The sequence below is a fragment of the Vicugna pacos genome, chromosome 6 (assembly GCF_048564905.1).
Source record: "Vicugna pacos chromosome 6, VicPac4, whole genome shotgun sequence".
Lineage (NCBI taxonomy): Eukaryota > Metazoa > Chordata > Mammalia > Artiodactyla > Camelidae > Vicugna > Vicugna pacos.
The window spans coordinates 51,720,624-51,737,724 of NC_132992.1; the positions used below are offsets into that span (position 1 = coordinate 51,720,624).

The 17,101-nt window shown below is 34.2% G+C and overlaps 1 long non-coding RNA gene across 3 annotated transcripts in view; it reads right to left on the bottom strand.

The window, feature by feature from the left end:
* The window catches only part of LOC140696912 (uncharacterized), a 347,036-nt gene that overhangs the window by 68,340 nt on the left and 261,595 nt on the right, over nt 1-17,101 (bottom strand). The window lies entirely within an intron of this gene.

The following is a 17,101-nucleotide window of genomic DNA, read 5'->3' on the forward strand; positions in this document are numbered from 1 at the left end:
GAGGTGTGCCAATTATATTTCAATAAAATTGGGGGTAAAAAGACTAACTCCCCATGGTCATGGAATTTGATTTGAATTCCTAGTGAGTGCACTTTTTAAAATTCTTAAGATGAGTAATTGATTTCTGTTCTTTTCTCTATTCTTTAATAAGAGGCCTTTTAAAGCTATCCAGTATCCCTTACATTTTAGTTTTTCCTGTGTTCCATATGTATGAAGTGCTCACCTTTACACTGCTTTTTGCAGGGCTGATAATTTCTTTTTTAAATTTCTTCATTGATACAAGAGTTATATAGGTACGTGTTTTCTAACTTTAGTTAAAATTTATTTTCAATTTCTAATTAATTATCTCAATTGGCTTGACTTAGGAGCAGAAAGTAACACAATTGCTCTTTTTTTAAAAAAAATTGCCAGTTTTCTTTGTTACTGAGTGCATTTCATGCAGGTTTATTACTAATGTAACTTCTTCAAAAATATGCCTTTTGTATTATATATTGTCCTTTTTATTTTGTTTTGTGCTCTAAATTTTAAAAATGACCTTGTTATTAATACTGCCACCCTTGTTTTCTTTAGGTTTTCACTTGCCCAGAACTGTAGATCTTAGCTGAGATCTCTTTCCTTGTCAGCCTTTCTTCATCAATTTTGCACTTTATTTCATGTAAATAGCACACAGCTAGGTTTTGTTTTCTAACTCTATCTAGTAGTCTGCCTTTTACTGGAAATCAGTTCATTCACACTTGGAATATGGTTTATTTCTTCTATCTACTTTATTTCTTATTTAACATCCTTGCTTGCCCTCTATATTTATTTCCTAATATTTTCTTAATATTTTTATGAGTTTTTAAAATCTGATCTTATATTCTTCTCCTGCTCGCTTTTAAATTTAGCTATAATTTTTTATACTATTAATTATCACCTTCTATATTTATTATGGTAGTCCTAGCTGCTATAATAAATAAACCACAACCTTTCAGTAGCTTAACATACAAGAACTTATTTCTGATTCACATTCCAAAGTACTCCCAGGCAGTAGAGCTCTGCTCTGCTCAATTATTTTGGAACTCGTGATGACTTAACTCTATACCTTCAACTAGATAACAGCATCAAGATAAGGGGGAAAACACCTGGAGAATCATCCCTGGCAGGTGGACCCATCTCTGCTCACAGCCCAGTCACATGCAGAGGAAGCTGGTAGCTACACACTAGTCATGTGCTAGCCACAGTCAGACACATAGGACTCTCCCATTACTTGACAATATCTTAACAACATATGCCAATGGGTCGCCCATGTTTCTAGTGTAAACCCACTGTCAACCACATTTACATTACTATCTAATATTCAAAAGCAGATACAGAAGGAAAAATAAAACGGAAGTCTGTAAATATGCTGGGTATCTTACCTGTTTTTATAATATGTATAATTTTATTCTCTGAAAGTCATCTAAAATGCAATTCCAAATGGTTGCCAGTTTGGCTCTCCAAAATGCCCATGTCACTCAGAGATTAGCCACTTCCTCTGATGAGCTCTGAACGCTCTCTTATACACCATACACTCTATGAAGCAAGGGCACGGTAAGAAGGCTCACCGAGTTCCAACAACAGTGGTGAACGTTCATTCATACAGTATCAGTTCGTGTGATCCTAAAATGACTTCCAAATAGTCCATATAATCCTTTCTAAAAAGTTTTTCATCAAAATAATCATAAATTTTGAGACTGAGTTTTCTGGTGGGAAGGGAAATTATTCAGGAAGAGAAGTAAAAGCTGAAATGTACAACACTCTAGGATCATCAAATTTCTTCATGATTCATTACACTCCAGAGTCCCAGAATGGAGAAAAGGACTGGAATTAGCAAACTTGCATCATTCAATTTGATGACCCAACACTGAGCAGGCTCATAATTCTGTAGCAGCTCAGCTATGGTTGAGGACTGGGCTGAGGACGGGGTTACCGAGGTTAATCAAAGCACCCAAAGAATTCAGAAGACAGCTAGAATGCATCACAAGGCATCAAGCACTACCTTGCGTTTTATGAGATTTTTTTTTTCAAAGCTGGTCTTTGCTAAACAGGGAGCTATTCTCACATCACTCTAAATTCCATTTAACTGCAGTATTTGTTGCATAATTTACTGCATCCTTGTCTTCTTAAAATGTCTAACTTAGCCCTAGTCTTGAGAATACTCTTTCGTTCATTAGCTGTGGACGCTCCTTGCCTTCCCCAGTGGGGTCCCATGTTGTCTAAGGAGTGAGATTTTATTCCTAAGTCCAGAGTTCTATGGTCCTCACTGGGTCAACTTCAACTTGCATCTGTCTCACTTCTGATCCTAAGTTTGTCCATGGGATAGTCCACATATCATGTACTGAGGCAACTCAGACTTCTTTTCTAAAATAAATTCTCATCTTTGAAAACCTGGTGCTATTATAGTTTAAATTGCTCCGCGGTCTTATTTCAGTCCAGCTCCCTTTTGTGTGAAATGGAGTATAAGGCAGGTTTATCCCGAATGCCATCTATAAAGTTAATTATTAAAACTCATGAGAGCAGCTTCATCTTAACAGTTCCGTCGCATGAATCAAAGCCGCAGGGTCACTGTTAGTACCAGGAGAAATTACATTTTATCTGAATGCCATGCAAGTAAAAATTAGTATCTGGTGTTAAACATGTAATTATCATAAGTATGTTTTAAGATTTTTTTAAAATAAACTGAATGAGATCAGAATAGTAACAACCCATACGAGGAAATCAAAACAAATAAAACACATTTAAATTCCTTCTCCATATGCGAATTTACTCTAAATTAGGCCACAGATCTCTTTGCCATGTTTATATTTATCATCAAGGGTCAGCAGGAAATCAAAGTGCTGGTTTGATCTCCTTTGTATGTCCTAGCCTATGGGGAAAGTTCAGCCCAAATTAGAAATTTCAGCAAAAGTTTAAATGAAAATGTTTTCATCCCATTAAAGAACATAATGACGCTCTTTACAAAGCAGAACATAAAAATCATTAAGGAAAGGACTGACAGAGTTAAAGGAAATCAACTTTTTTTAACCTTTTGTGTGTGTTAAAAAAATTTAAAGCTTATAGGAAGCAAAGCTTTTGTTAAAATAAGACTTAAATAAAAGTTACAAAAATAGAACAAAGAATTCTTATACATTTACCAAAGTCCCAAAATGTTAACATTTTAACACATTTACTTCCTCTCATCCTTCCCTATTTCCCTACCTGCTCAGTCTCTGTCTCTCACTGTCTCTCTCTCTGTATGTATGTGTGTATTTAATTTTTCTGAACCATTGGAGAGTAAGCTGATGCAATGTGCCTTATCCTTAAATGATGCCATGTGTATTTCCTAAAAATAAGGATATTCTTTTATATAATCACAATTATAATTATCAATCAGAAAATGAACTACCATCCAATCTAGAAGCTATATTCAAATTTTGCCAATATCCCACCCAGGTCCTATAAGCAAAAGAAAATTAATTCTTTTTCTGGTCCGGGATCTAATTCAGGATCAAATATTGCATTTGGTTGTCATGTCTTTTTAGGTGAAGTCTATATGGTTCCTCCGTCTTTGCATGCCTTTCAGGACCTCGATATTTTTCAAGAGTACAGAGCAGTTATTATGCATAATATCTCTCAGTTCAGATTTGTGTGATGTTTTCTTGTGATTAGATGCAGTTCATGTCTTTAGAGAAGGATTATCACCAAGGATGTGTGCTTCTCAGTGCATCATATCAAGAGATACAGGAATAGATATGCCTTATTACTTACTGGTGATTTAACTTTAATTAACTGAATGGTTAAGTTAGAGTCATCAGGTTTCTCTACCTTAACATTTTTCATTTTCTCTTTTTAATTATAAGGATCCTGTGGGAGCTATTGTGGGTCTATGTAAGCATTTTCACCTACTAGTGTTAGCATCCATTAATGAGTCTGCCTAAAACATTCGTCACTGGCCATTGCCAAATGGTGATTTGTCTTTTTCCTTCATTCCTCTGCATCTTTGCTGTGTCAAAAGGTAAAACTGTGCTCAAAGAAATGGGGCCAAATATCGATAGAATACAAAAGCCAGCATTAAAGGACCCTCACTGATCAATCTGGGACAATTTAACAACAGCAAGTGATTATAGTCCACAGGAAAAAGTAAGAATCCAGAAGTCCAGTCAGAGATAGACAGACAGACAGATAATAGATAGATGTAGAGATAGACAGATGAAAGAAAAAACTCCCCCTTAGAGTAGAAGGCAATGTACTTTTCCAGACATTTAATAAAATGAATATCAAAAATTTTGAATAAAGATAATGAAAAAAACTTCATTCATAACTAAAGAAATACAAATTGAAGTAAATAATCATGCCTTCCTACCAATATTTTATCAATCAGCTTCCATCAGTCTTTTTTAAGTGAGTACTGAGTGCTGATAATAGAGTAGGGAAAATGAAGACTCATCAACAGTACTGACCTGAGTGTACTGTACATTGGTAAAATCTTTCTGCACAGCAGTTTCGCAGTCTGTATCACAACATTTAAATAAATGCAATTCTCTGACCTAGAGAATCCACTTTAAGATAAAGACAACTAAAGAAGTGAAAATGTGTATAAGTATTTTTACTTGAGCATCATTAATGAAAGAAAAATTTTTTAGCAGTCTGAATATCTGCCAGAAGAATTAGAATATTAGGGAGCTGGAAAGGTAATGATTTATCTCTACTGATTTGGAAAGATTCTGTTTAACATACTGCTGAACTGAGTAATTTAGATTTTAAAGTATATGTAAGTGTGATTATTCCATTGTGTGTATGCATATACATATACAGCTAAATGTATATATTCATAAATATACACACACTATTCTGATCCGATGATCTGTAAAAGAGGAATAATACTAGAAACCATCTCACAGAGCTGCTAAGAGAATAAATGACTATTTCAGTTTGAGCACAGTGTCTGACACGTGTGCCGGTAAAAGTTAACTATTATTTTAACAATATTATTGTTCTCTGAACAATTTTGTATTATGCTATTTTTCTAAACTAGAAAACAGTTTGGGGTATCATATTGTAACCTGTCTCCTTCCTTTAAGCAAGAACTCCCTCTTAGCCATCTCATACCAAAAGTAAAATTGAACTTTCTTTAAAATCTTTGATGAGTAGATTAAGGGGTAAAAATTAAATTCTCCTGTTTGCTTCAGAAAATGCTCTCAATATTGAGCCCCTACCTTTCTAAAGAATAAACAGAAATGAAATGAAATGGCACAGAGATAACAGAGAAGAGTAATAAGAAAGGCTGCATAATGAACATTTTGGTCATCTGATCCAAGAATATTAATATTTAATATTTACAAATATAAAAATTTCTGAAAAGAACTACTTATACTTTCGTTAATAACACATGCCCTTAAAAGATGCATCAAAATATACTAATTATACTATTATTACCCCTTTCTGTTTATTTGACTTGTTTTAACATTCTAATGATTGCCACAAATCAACTGTGATCATATAAGCCAAATTCTTTAGACACAGTGCAAATCAAGGAATGTATTTGATTCATACTAAAATTTAATTAGAAAGGTGTGTTATCTTATGAGCTTTCTGTTAGTGAGTGTTGAATGCTTTTCTTAACAAATGTCCCCAGACAAGAAATAATTATCATAAAATGTGAGAAAGCTACACTGAGGTACACAGCAATGAGATTATTTATCAGCTAATAGGGTATTTCACTGTTTGATAGCATGCAAATGTTTTATCATTATGGAAATTTAATTTGCACCTTTGATTTCTCTGTGCTTTCTTTTAACCCAGTTAAGAGTTACCTTTTATCACAATAATTGTAGCACTGATTTATTCCTCTTTTTTAAACAGAAAAAAAAAATAGTCATGAAGATATCTGCCACTAAATGATCTGGAGAATACACAGAGGTTCAAAGTTTCCTTAGTACTCAAAGGCGATTTAATTGTGCTTACAATTGTGGTCAAAGTAATTTGCTAGCACTTGGCTTGGTACTCAGCATAGGCACATTCTAAGAAGTAGTAACATCTGCTCAAACATTCTAATTCCTCACTCTAATTGTCTAACTATTTTTCCACTTTAATAGCACATGTAAATTATAACCTTATTCTATGGCCAAACCATAAAACCAAGAACCAGTAGATCTGTTTGATTAACTGAGTTTAATTTAGGATGTGGTCCAGGTACCTATTAGAGTGAGTCCCTGATTGGCCTATAGGTTCAGTGACAGGTTTCCTTTTCATTCATTTTCTGACATGAACTACTGAATAACATTGCCTTTGCACTGTCTTCTACCTCCCTACTGAGATGCCTAATTCCTTACATTAATTTAAAATTATCTTACAACGAAGTTGCCAAAAGTTTATGATCTAGAAAAAGAATATTTAAAATCTAGATAGTATTTTATAATCAGGAAAATACAGTAGAAACATTGTGGAGAGTATCTTATAATAAGGAGAATACTGTGGATAAGATAACCTTGAAAATCCTTTGTGTTGATGAGTCAGATCAAGATGGTAGAGTAGGAGTATGCAGAGCTCACCACCTCTGACAAGTACTGCAAAAATACATCTACATGTGCAATCAAAACTAACTGAAGATTTGCAGACAGACTCTTGTACAACCAGGGCTGTAAGAAAAATCCAGATGTAATCAGGTAGATAGTGAAGAGAAGCTATCAGGTCAGAACCTGTGCCCCAGGGAGGGGACACAGAAGAGAAAGGGGATTACCCTGGCAGGGGTCTTCCCTGGGGAGTGAGCAGTTTGAGCCACATACTGGATAATAAGTCCTGGGGTACAATACTGGGAAGATGAGTCCCCTTAGCTAGTTAGAAAATCAGTGGGACTGAGAGTAAGAAATCTGGACTCTGCTTGTGAAGAGCATGCGCACACTTCCTTACTCTTGAAACAAGGTGAAGAAAGTAGACTAAAACTGCACAGGACTTTGGCTGATTTCCCTCAACTTCCCCCTAGCATGTGTCCCAGCCAGAGCCAAGCTTCTAGTTGGCCCCATTTATTTCACAACACAGCTCCACACTAGGGTGAGGGCTGCAGCAGGAGAGGAATGCTTAGTTGTGAGAGGCAGAGCCAGCTCAGACCTAGAATGGCATCTGAAAGGGTAGTGTTGGCACTGAGCAGAGGAGAAGCACTGGTTCACACCTGGCTCTTGTCCCAGCCTCTCCATCTCCAGCCCGACCTCCTACCAAGATGAGAGCTGCCAGTACACCCTAGGGAAAGACATAACTCATGCTAATGTCAGATTCAGCCTTCCCACCAAAGCCATGGGGCATAAGCAGACCATATAGGGACACTTCTACAAAGTGTCTTTAAGACTGCAATATGTAACTGTTTTACCTCATTTCATAGAGAGAAAGCTAAGCAAAATGAGAGGACAGATGAATTTGCTTCCACTGAAAGAAGAGAACACTTTTGAAAAAAATTAATATAACAGAAATAAATAACTTACCAGAAAAAGGGTTCAAAGCATTAGTGATAAGAATGCTAACTGAATTATGGAAAAGAATAGATGAACACATTGAGAATTTTACAAAGGAAGCAGAAAATACAAAAAAGAACCTGTGAGAGTTGAAGAACACAATAACTGAAATGAAAAACACACAAGAAGGAATGAACAGCAGACTAGGTGGTACAGAAGAGTGCACAAATGATATGGAAGGTAGAATAATGGAAACCACCCAATCAGAACAGCAAAACAAAAAAAATTAATTAGAACAGTTTAAAAGATCTCTCAGACAACATCAAGCATACAAAAATTTGCATTGTAAGGGCTCCCTAAAGGAGAAAGAGAGAAACTGAAAATGTGTTTGATGGAATTACGGCTCAAAAATTCCTGAACCTGAAGAAGGAAACCAATATCTAGGTACAGGAAGGGCAGAGGGTCCCAAACAAGATGAACCCAAACAGAGGCACACCAAAACACATCATAATTTAAATGGCAAAAGTTGAAGGTAGAGAATTTTAAAGACAGCAAGAGAAAAACAAGGAGTCATATACAAGAGAACCACTATCAACAGATCTTTCTGCAGAAACTCTGCAGGCCAGAGGGAGTGGCATGATATAATTAAAGTGTTGAAAGGAAAAAACCAGTAACCTAGGATACTCTACCCAGTAAGACTGTCATTTAGAATTGAAGGAGAGATAAAGAACTTCTCAGAGTAGCAAAAGCTATCCATTAATAGTAAACCTAACCTATAAGAAATGTTAAAAGGTCTTCTCATATGTATATGTATGACTGAAACATTATGCTATACACCAGGGAAGAAAACACCTTAAAAAGATTTTTTTTAAGTTCTTCTCTAAGTGGAAAAAGGGCTACAATAAACTTATAAGAAAGAAACCAAAGTATAAAAGTGTAATAGAAAAAGTATCTATAAGAAAGGAAAAGTTGCACTAGTAAAGGTAAATATGTAATAAAGACTGAGGATCAACCTCTTAAATAAGCTAGTATAAATATTAAAAGACAAAAAATATAAAATAAACTATAACTACAATAAAAAATAAAGGAATAAACATGAAGATACAAAATAGGACATCAGAAGTACAAAAATATTGGGGGTGGGGTAAGAAAAGTAGACTTTTCAGAATGTTTTTGAAGTTAAATGACTACCAATTTAAAACAAATAGATATAGTTACAAGCCAACATATATAAAAACCATGTTCACCACAAATCAAAAACCTACAATAGATACACAAAAACTAGAGAGAAAGGAACACGAGCATACCACTGAAGAAAATTATCAAACTACAAGGGGAAAAAAAAAAACTAAAAGAAGAAAAGAACAGAGAAGACCTACAAAAACAACCAGAAATCAAGTAACAAAATGGCATTAAGTCCATAGCTATCAATAATCACTTTAAATGTTAAACTAAATGCTCCAATCAAAAGATATGAGGTGGCTGATTGGATTTTAAAAAGCAAGACATGTATATGGTCTTAAAAGAGACCCACTTCAGGGCTAAAGACATACACAGACTGAAAGTGAGGGGATGGAAGAAGATATTTCATGAAAATATAAATGACAAGAAGCCTGAGGTAGCAGTACTAATCAGACAGAACAGACTTTAAAACAAAGACCATAAAGAAAAAGAAGAGCATTGTCTTATGATAAAGGGATCAATACAAGAAGGGATATATAACTTGTTAACATGTATGCACCCAACATGTATGCACCTAAATACATAAAGCAAATATTAATAGACATAAAGGGAGAAATTACAATAATACAATGATAGGGGACTTTAACACCTCACATCAATGGCTAGATCATCGAGACAGAAAGTCAATGAGGAAACAGCAGTCTTAAATGACACATTTGACTAGTTATATTAATAGTCATCTACGAGGCATTCCACCCACCCAAAAACAGCAGAATATACTTTCTTTCCACGTGTGATATTCTCCAGATAGATTGCATACTAGGCCACAAAATATGTCTCAACAAATTTAGGGACATTGAAATTATATCAAGTGTCTTTTCCTACAACAACAATATAATACTAGAAATCAAATTTAGGAAGGCAAATGGGAAAAACACAAACACAGGGAGAGTAAACAACATGCTACTAAAAATCCAATAGGTCAATAAAGAAATCAAAGAGGAAATCAGAAAACACCTTGAGACAAAAATAGAAACACAACTTTCCATAATCCATGAGATGCAGCAAAAGCAGTTCTAAGAGGGAAGTTTATACAGTTACAGGCTTTCCTCAGGAAGCAAGAAAAATCTAAAATAAACAACGTAATCTAGTTTCTAAATGAATTACATAAACAATGCCCAAAGTCAGAAGAAGGAAATAATAAAGATCAGAAAAGAAGTAAAGAGAGATTAAAAAATAGAAAAGATCAATAAAAAAGAAAGGCTAGTTTTTTTTTTTTAAGATAAAACTAATAAACATTTCAGCCAGGCTCATCAAGAAGAAAGAGAGATGGGCCAAATAAACACAGTAAGAAACGAAGGAGGATAGATAACAACTGTCACAGAGAGACAAAAAAAAATCCTAAGAGAATACTGTGAACAGTTACATGCCAAAAAAACTGAACAACCTAGAAGAAACGGACAAATTTCTAGAAATGTACAACCTTCCAAGACTGAATCAGGAAGAAATAGACAATCCAAAGGGACCGATCCTTAGTACTAAAAATGAATTTGTAATTTTTTAAAAATTCCATAAATAAAAGTTACAGACCAGATGGCACCACAAGGGAACTCTACCAAATACATAAAGAAGAGCTAATAGCTTTTCTCAAATTAAAAAAAAAAAAGGAAGACCAGGAAACAATCCCAAATTTGCTTCACAATGCCATCATTACCCTGATACCAAAACCAGACAGACACTACAAAAAAGAAAATTACTGGTGACTATCTGTGCTGAATACTAATGCAAAAATTCTCAACAAAATATTACTAATTCAAATCAAACAAAGTATAGGAAGGATCTTATACCATGACCAAGTGGAATTTATTCCAGGGCTGTAAGAATGGTTCAATGTCCATAAATGAATCAATGTGATACATCACATTAACAAAAGCAATGATAAAAGTCACATGATCTTCTCAATAGATGCAGGAAAATCATCTGAGTAAATTCACTTTTAATTCATTATAAAACCTCATCAAAGTTGGCATAGAGGGAATATATCTTGACATAATAAAGGCCATTTATTACAAATCTACAGCTAACATCATACACGACAGTAAAAAGCTGAAAGCTTTTCCTCTAAAATCAGGAACAAGACAAGGATGCCCACTCTCATCACTTCTATTTAACATAGTATGGAAGTCCTAGCCACAGCAATCAGACAAAAAAAAAAAGAAAGAGAGAAAAAAAGAGAAGAAATAAAAAGCATCCAAACTGAAAGAAGTAAAATTGTCACTATTTGCACATGACATCATCCTATGTATAGAAAACCATAAAGTTTCCATCAAAAAACTGTTAGAACTAATAAACGAATTCAGTAAAGTTGCAGAATACAAGATTAACATACAGAAATCTGTTGCTTTTCTACACACTAATAGTTAACTATCAGAACAAGAAAGCATGAAAACAATTCCATTTAAAATCACATCAAAAAGAATAAAATACCTAGGAGTAAACTAACCAAGGAAGTGATACTCTGAAAATTATAAAATTGTGATGAAGGAAACTGAAGATGATTTAAAGAAAAAGAAAGATATCCATGCTCTTGGTGGATTGGAAGAATTAATACTGTTAAAATGTGCACACTGCCCAAAGCAATCTACAGATTTAATGCAATCCCCATCAAAATACCTATATTTTCCACAGAACTAGAACAAATAATTCTAAAATTTATATGAAACCATAAAAGACTCAGAATTACCAAAGCAATCTTGAAGAAAAAGAACAAAGCTGGAAGTGTCATACTCCCTGACCTCAAACTATAGTACAAAGGCACAGTAATCAAAGCAGCATGGTACTGGCACCAAAAACTGACACATAGATCAATGGAGCAGAATAGGGTACCCATATATAAACCCACACATCTATAGTCTATATATATATATATATATCTATGACAAAGGAGGCAGGAATACACAATGGAGAAAAGACAGTATCTTCAATAAGTGGTGCTGGGAAAACTGGACAGCCACATGTAAAACAATGAAATTAGAACATTTTCTCACACCATACACAAAAGTAAACTCAAAATGGATTAAAGACATACATTTAAGTCCTGAAACCATGAAACTCCTAGAAGAGAACATAGGCAGAATATTCTTTGACATAAATTGTAGAAATATTTGACATAAATTGTAGATATCTGTATCCCAAAGCAAAAGCAAAGACAACATTAAACAAATGGGACCTAATTAAATTTAAAAGCTTTTGTACAGCAAAGGAAACCATCAGCAAAATGAAAAGAGAACCTACTGAATGTGTGAAAATATTTGCAAATGATTCAATTCATAAGGTGTTAATATTCAAAATATACAAACAACTCATACAGCTCAATATTAAATAAAAACAAATCATCTGTTTTAAAAATGGGCAGAAGACTTGAATGACATTTTTCCAAAAAAGATATACAGATGGCCATTAGGCACATGAAAACATACTCAACGTCACTAATCATCAGAGAAAATGAGAAACCACAATGAGGTTATCACCTCACATGTGTCAGAAATCCTATCAACAAAAAGTCTACAAATAATCAATGTTGGTGAGGATGTGGAGAAAAGGGAACCCTAGTACACAGTTGGTGGAAATGTAAATTGGTGCATCCACTGTGGAAAATAGTATGGAGGTTCCTCAAAAAACTATAAATAGAACTATTATATAACCCAACAATTCTACTCCTGTGCATATATCTGAGAAAAAGGAAAACATTAATTTGAAAAGATACATGCACCCTAATGTTCATAGCAACATTATTTACAATCGTGAAGATATGGAAACAACCTAAGTGTCCATCAACAGATGAATAAAGATGTTGTGGTATATATATGCAATGGAATATTACTTAGCCATAAAAATGTAATATTGAGATATGCAACAAGGTCTACAGACTTAGAATCTATTATACTTAGTGAAAAAAGTCAGATAGAAAAAATCAAATATTCTATGTTATCACTTATATATGGAATCTAAAAAATAAAATGAGTGAATGTAACAAAACAGAAACAGAGTTGCAAGTAGAGAACAAACTAGTGGTTTCCAGTCGGGAGGAGAAGGAGGGAAGGGGGAGACAGGGGTAGCAGAATAAGAGATACAAACTAAAATGTATAAGATAAATATGCAACAACAATATATTGTACATCACAGGGAAATGCAGCCATTATTTCATAACAACTTTAAACAGAGAATAATCTTAAAATCATTGAATCACTATGCTGTATATCTGAAACATACAATATTGTAAATCAACTATGCTTCAACTCTTAAAAAAAAAAAAAGAGTTAGAAATCCTTGTTGTTGGCAAGCCTCAAGGCCACAGGCTATAGCCACCTCTCAAGTGAATCCCTTGAATCAGGGGCAGTTGTAGACCCTTCTAGTGATCTCAGCCACTTGTGGCTGACCAGATGTTCCATTGGAAATACCATTCTGAATCTGATTTGATCTCATAGATCAAGTAATCTCACACATGTCTGAAAGTTGTCAATCTAATCTTTTAAGGGACAGATGAAAAAAAGCCAATGCATTTAATTCAACAAATTATTTAGTAAATGACTATATGCTAAGTCGATTTTAAAAACTGTGGAAATTATAAAGCATTGTTTGCATCCCTAGGAAGTAGGATGTTTGCCACATACAAAAAATACACATATTACAAGGCAAAGGTGGTGAATTCTTTAAGACGGGTACAAAGTAGAATGGGAAGCCAGAGGAAAAAGGTGATTCTGTTGAGGACATCAGTACTGGAGTCCTTGATATGATTCTCAGTTTAGTCCAATGTGAGAGAGCACTGGCCTCCTGCAGGCATGGCCTAGTGGGTTCTATGCAAGTAACAGCTGTAAAGTCCAAACAAGGCTAAGAGGAGATTATGAATCAATAGTCTATTAGAAGATTTACAGAGGTGTAGTTTAACTGGCTTCACTTAGTAATGGTAAATATTTAATAGTTATGTCATCATTTTATTATTTTCTATTTTATTCACAGAAATATATACCACACAGAAGAATGCAGGTACTTGATAATTTTAGAGTAAAAGATAGGTTTGGGGTTGTTAGGTTACGCTTCCTAATTTTTAAAGAGGGAAATAGTTCCTCAGAAAGTTTAAGCAACTATCCCTCCTGATGTCACAAGTAGCTGAAATGAGAAGGGTTAATAATTGACTTTTTAAGTGTCTATACAAAGATTTTTTATCTGTTGCTGATCATTGTTTCTAGTAATTCAGTGCCCATTTTGCCCCAAATCAAGTCCAGCTAGTAACTATAAGATTGCCTCTTCAGGTACTGTAGTATTTTGGATTGAGAACATTTTAAATATTTCAGTTTAGAGCCCTTTTGAAGATTTGCAGTTCTTGCTAAAAGGACTGTATTGCATAGGGACACTCTGTATAATCCAAAGACTTGAGGACATAAACAGCGATGGTTCACTCCTTCTCAGTCCCAAAGGAGAAACATTACAGGAACATTCTGAAGCTCTTTAGAATGTGAGTCTATTATATAACTGACCACAGGTCCGAATTTTATCTTCTTTAACCACCCAGGCAACACAAAGTAAATAACCATGTCTATGAATTTCCTCACTCCAAAAGGCATTCTTCATGAGACTAATCCTAGAAATTAGGAACATTTGCAAAATCTTTCTATGTAAAATAAATTGTCAAAAAGAAAAGAATTAGTATACTCTGCAGCTTCAGAATAATTGATGATAAGTATACACTTAATATAAAACAGTAGAAAACCATCTATGGTGCTTTATGATAATGATGAGAAAAAAATAACATGATGACAGGCTTTTCCCAGTATTTCCTCTCAGCCATATATACTTTTTAACAATAACAAGCAATAAGACAGTATAATATAAACTGGGGGCTGGAAGAGCAGGGAAAGACTTGTACAGGATGGTTGTCTGATTCCCTAGAAAATATGAAGAATCTGAATGGGTAGGAGCACAAGATGAAGATATCAGGCAGGAAAAAAAATAGCAGAAGCAAAGGCCTTTAGTCTTCCCTAAATTAAAGTAATTTTTACTGTCATTTTTATGAATATAATCACATACTTCTTTTTAAACCAGTGCCTAAAATAAAGCCCATCTATCCCAGTCGGTTGGTTAATATTTTATACTGGAGTTTATTCTTTATGTCTTTTGTCACATAATGATACCCTGTTGCCAGATGTATAATAAATATTACATCAGGACAACTTTACTTCATATTTGCATATGAACTTTCTGACCATCTCCCGGGCATATTACCCAGCAAACACCCTACATTACATACAGAAGTCACTAAACTTACTAGTAGTATGAAGGAAAACAGCGTTGGAAGGCAGCCTAATCTGCTGGACAAAATCATAATTATATTTGAGATAAGCCTTAACCCCAGAGTTTCAGGTTACACAATATAGTGCAATATGCTAGGAGATTAGAAAGAAGAGCGAATGTCTAAAGAACCTGTTAAAATATGAAGTTGCAAAATCATATTCTCAATCTGTTTTTAAAGTATTCTTTGATCAACCTCTTTAAAAAAAAAACTGGGATAACATTCCACATAGTTATGTTGTATTAAATTGAATTGGACATTGTTTAGTTCCATAATATAGCAAGGAACCATCTCCAGGGAGATGCTGGCAATATCAACAATCTGCAGGTGGGGAGGAATTGTTGTCTTGGTGGGGGATGGGGAGCCTCTAAACAAATAAATTTGGTGGTGGGGGGGGAGCCAAGATTATTTATAGTTCTCTGCAACACAGCAAATACTAATTTGTATTTCTAAGCAATATCACCAGAGATTATATGCAACTTAGAATAAGCAACATTAGAAAAGCCACAAATTGAATTTTATAACATTTCTCACTCCCAAGTTCACATTAAATTCAGAAGGAAACACCTCAGCCAAATACAACAAAATTTAAAATATGAAGACCCAAAATGGAAACGTGAACTCTCATTGTCATTTTATATTCATTTTAAGGGTATATTCTCCCACGGCAGGCTAAGCCTCAACAATAATCCCCACTAAGGTTTAGAAAACTAGGTATACAATAAAGAATTCTTTCTGAAGTGCTGAGTAAGCCAAAATATGTAGAAAATCTCATTCATTATTTACCTATCAGAGAATAACAAACATAGGTCATTTCTTAACTATTTCTTACAGTCATTAAGAGATTTGACTATCTGTAGTCATTTATATTTCATAAAAATCTGCATTTAATTAAAATTAATTCTATAAATAATGTGCTATCATCTTTACTTACGGGGGAAAATATTGACATTGTGAGTCACTACCCAAAAAGCTCTTACCCTCTGCATAACTTGTAATGAACCTGTGAACATCTGGTTTTATAAAATAATACTAACTGGACAATTTTTAAGCTTTAGAAGAGAAGTGGAATATGACAAAGAAACAAGAAGAGGCATTGAAAGAATGATATTTTTATACCTACAAAATCACTTTAAGTCAGCAATCTTTGTTTTAATTCATAAAACCACAGAAACTGAAGTAAAGTTCATCGTTCAATAAAAACAAACCAAAGCACTCTGAAAATGCGGAAGTAAGGTACCTTCATTTGTGTGATAAATAAGGAAAGTTAATTACAGTTGACCCTTGAACAACATGGGTTTGAATTGTGCTGGTGAACTTATATAAGGATAGCTTTCAAAAAATACATGTGAAAAAATTTTGTAAAAAATTTTGTAAAAAAGCTATGGGTTCCTTAAAACCCAGACCACTCTCTTAGTTATAGGTGCCTCTCCACACTCAGGGTACCAGAACTAGTCTTTGTGTATGTGCTGGAGGTGCGGTAACATAAGATAAAAGAAAAGTTCTTGTAAACTTTTTTGAAATTAGTTCCACAACAATGTGAATACACTTAACACTACGTAACTGTACACCTACAATGGTTATGACAGTAAATTTTATGTTATATATATTAATCACAGTTTTAAAATAGAAATATTAAGTGCAATTACTGTCCTGTAAGGCAGTAACCACTCATTTTTGTGCGTACTCTCACAGGGAACATGATATAATTCACACTATGGAAAGAAGCACTGCATTAAGCAGCAGCTTGAATCAGAGACCTTGGAAAGTACTTTCCAAATCAAATGGTTTCAGATGTAATCATTGAACTTTATTTCTGGATTGTTTACACATCTTTTCTCAAATTTCCACAGGAGCAAGTGACCAAGGGAACAAATAGGTCTGTGTATTACATGGAGATTTTTTTTTTTTAATAAAAACAGCCGTCATATTGGATTGAGGGCCCAACCTTGGGCCAATGTGGTCTCAACTAATTACATTTGCAATGACCCTATTTCCAAATAAGGTCACATTCTGATGTACTAGAGCTTAATTAAGACTTCAACATATTTGGGGAGGGGGCTACAATTCAACTCATAAGATACTGCCTAGACTAAAATTCTCACTAGATGATAACCCCAAAATTACT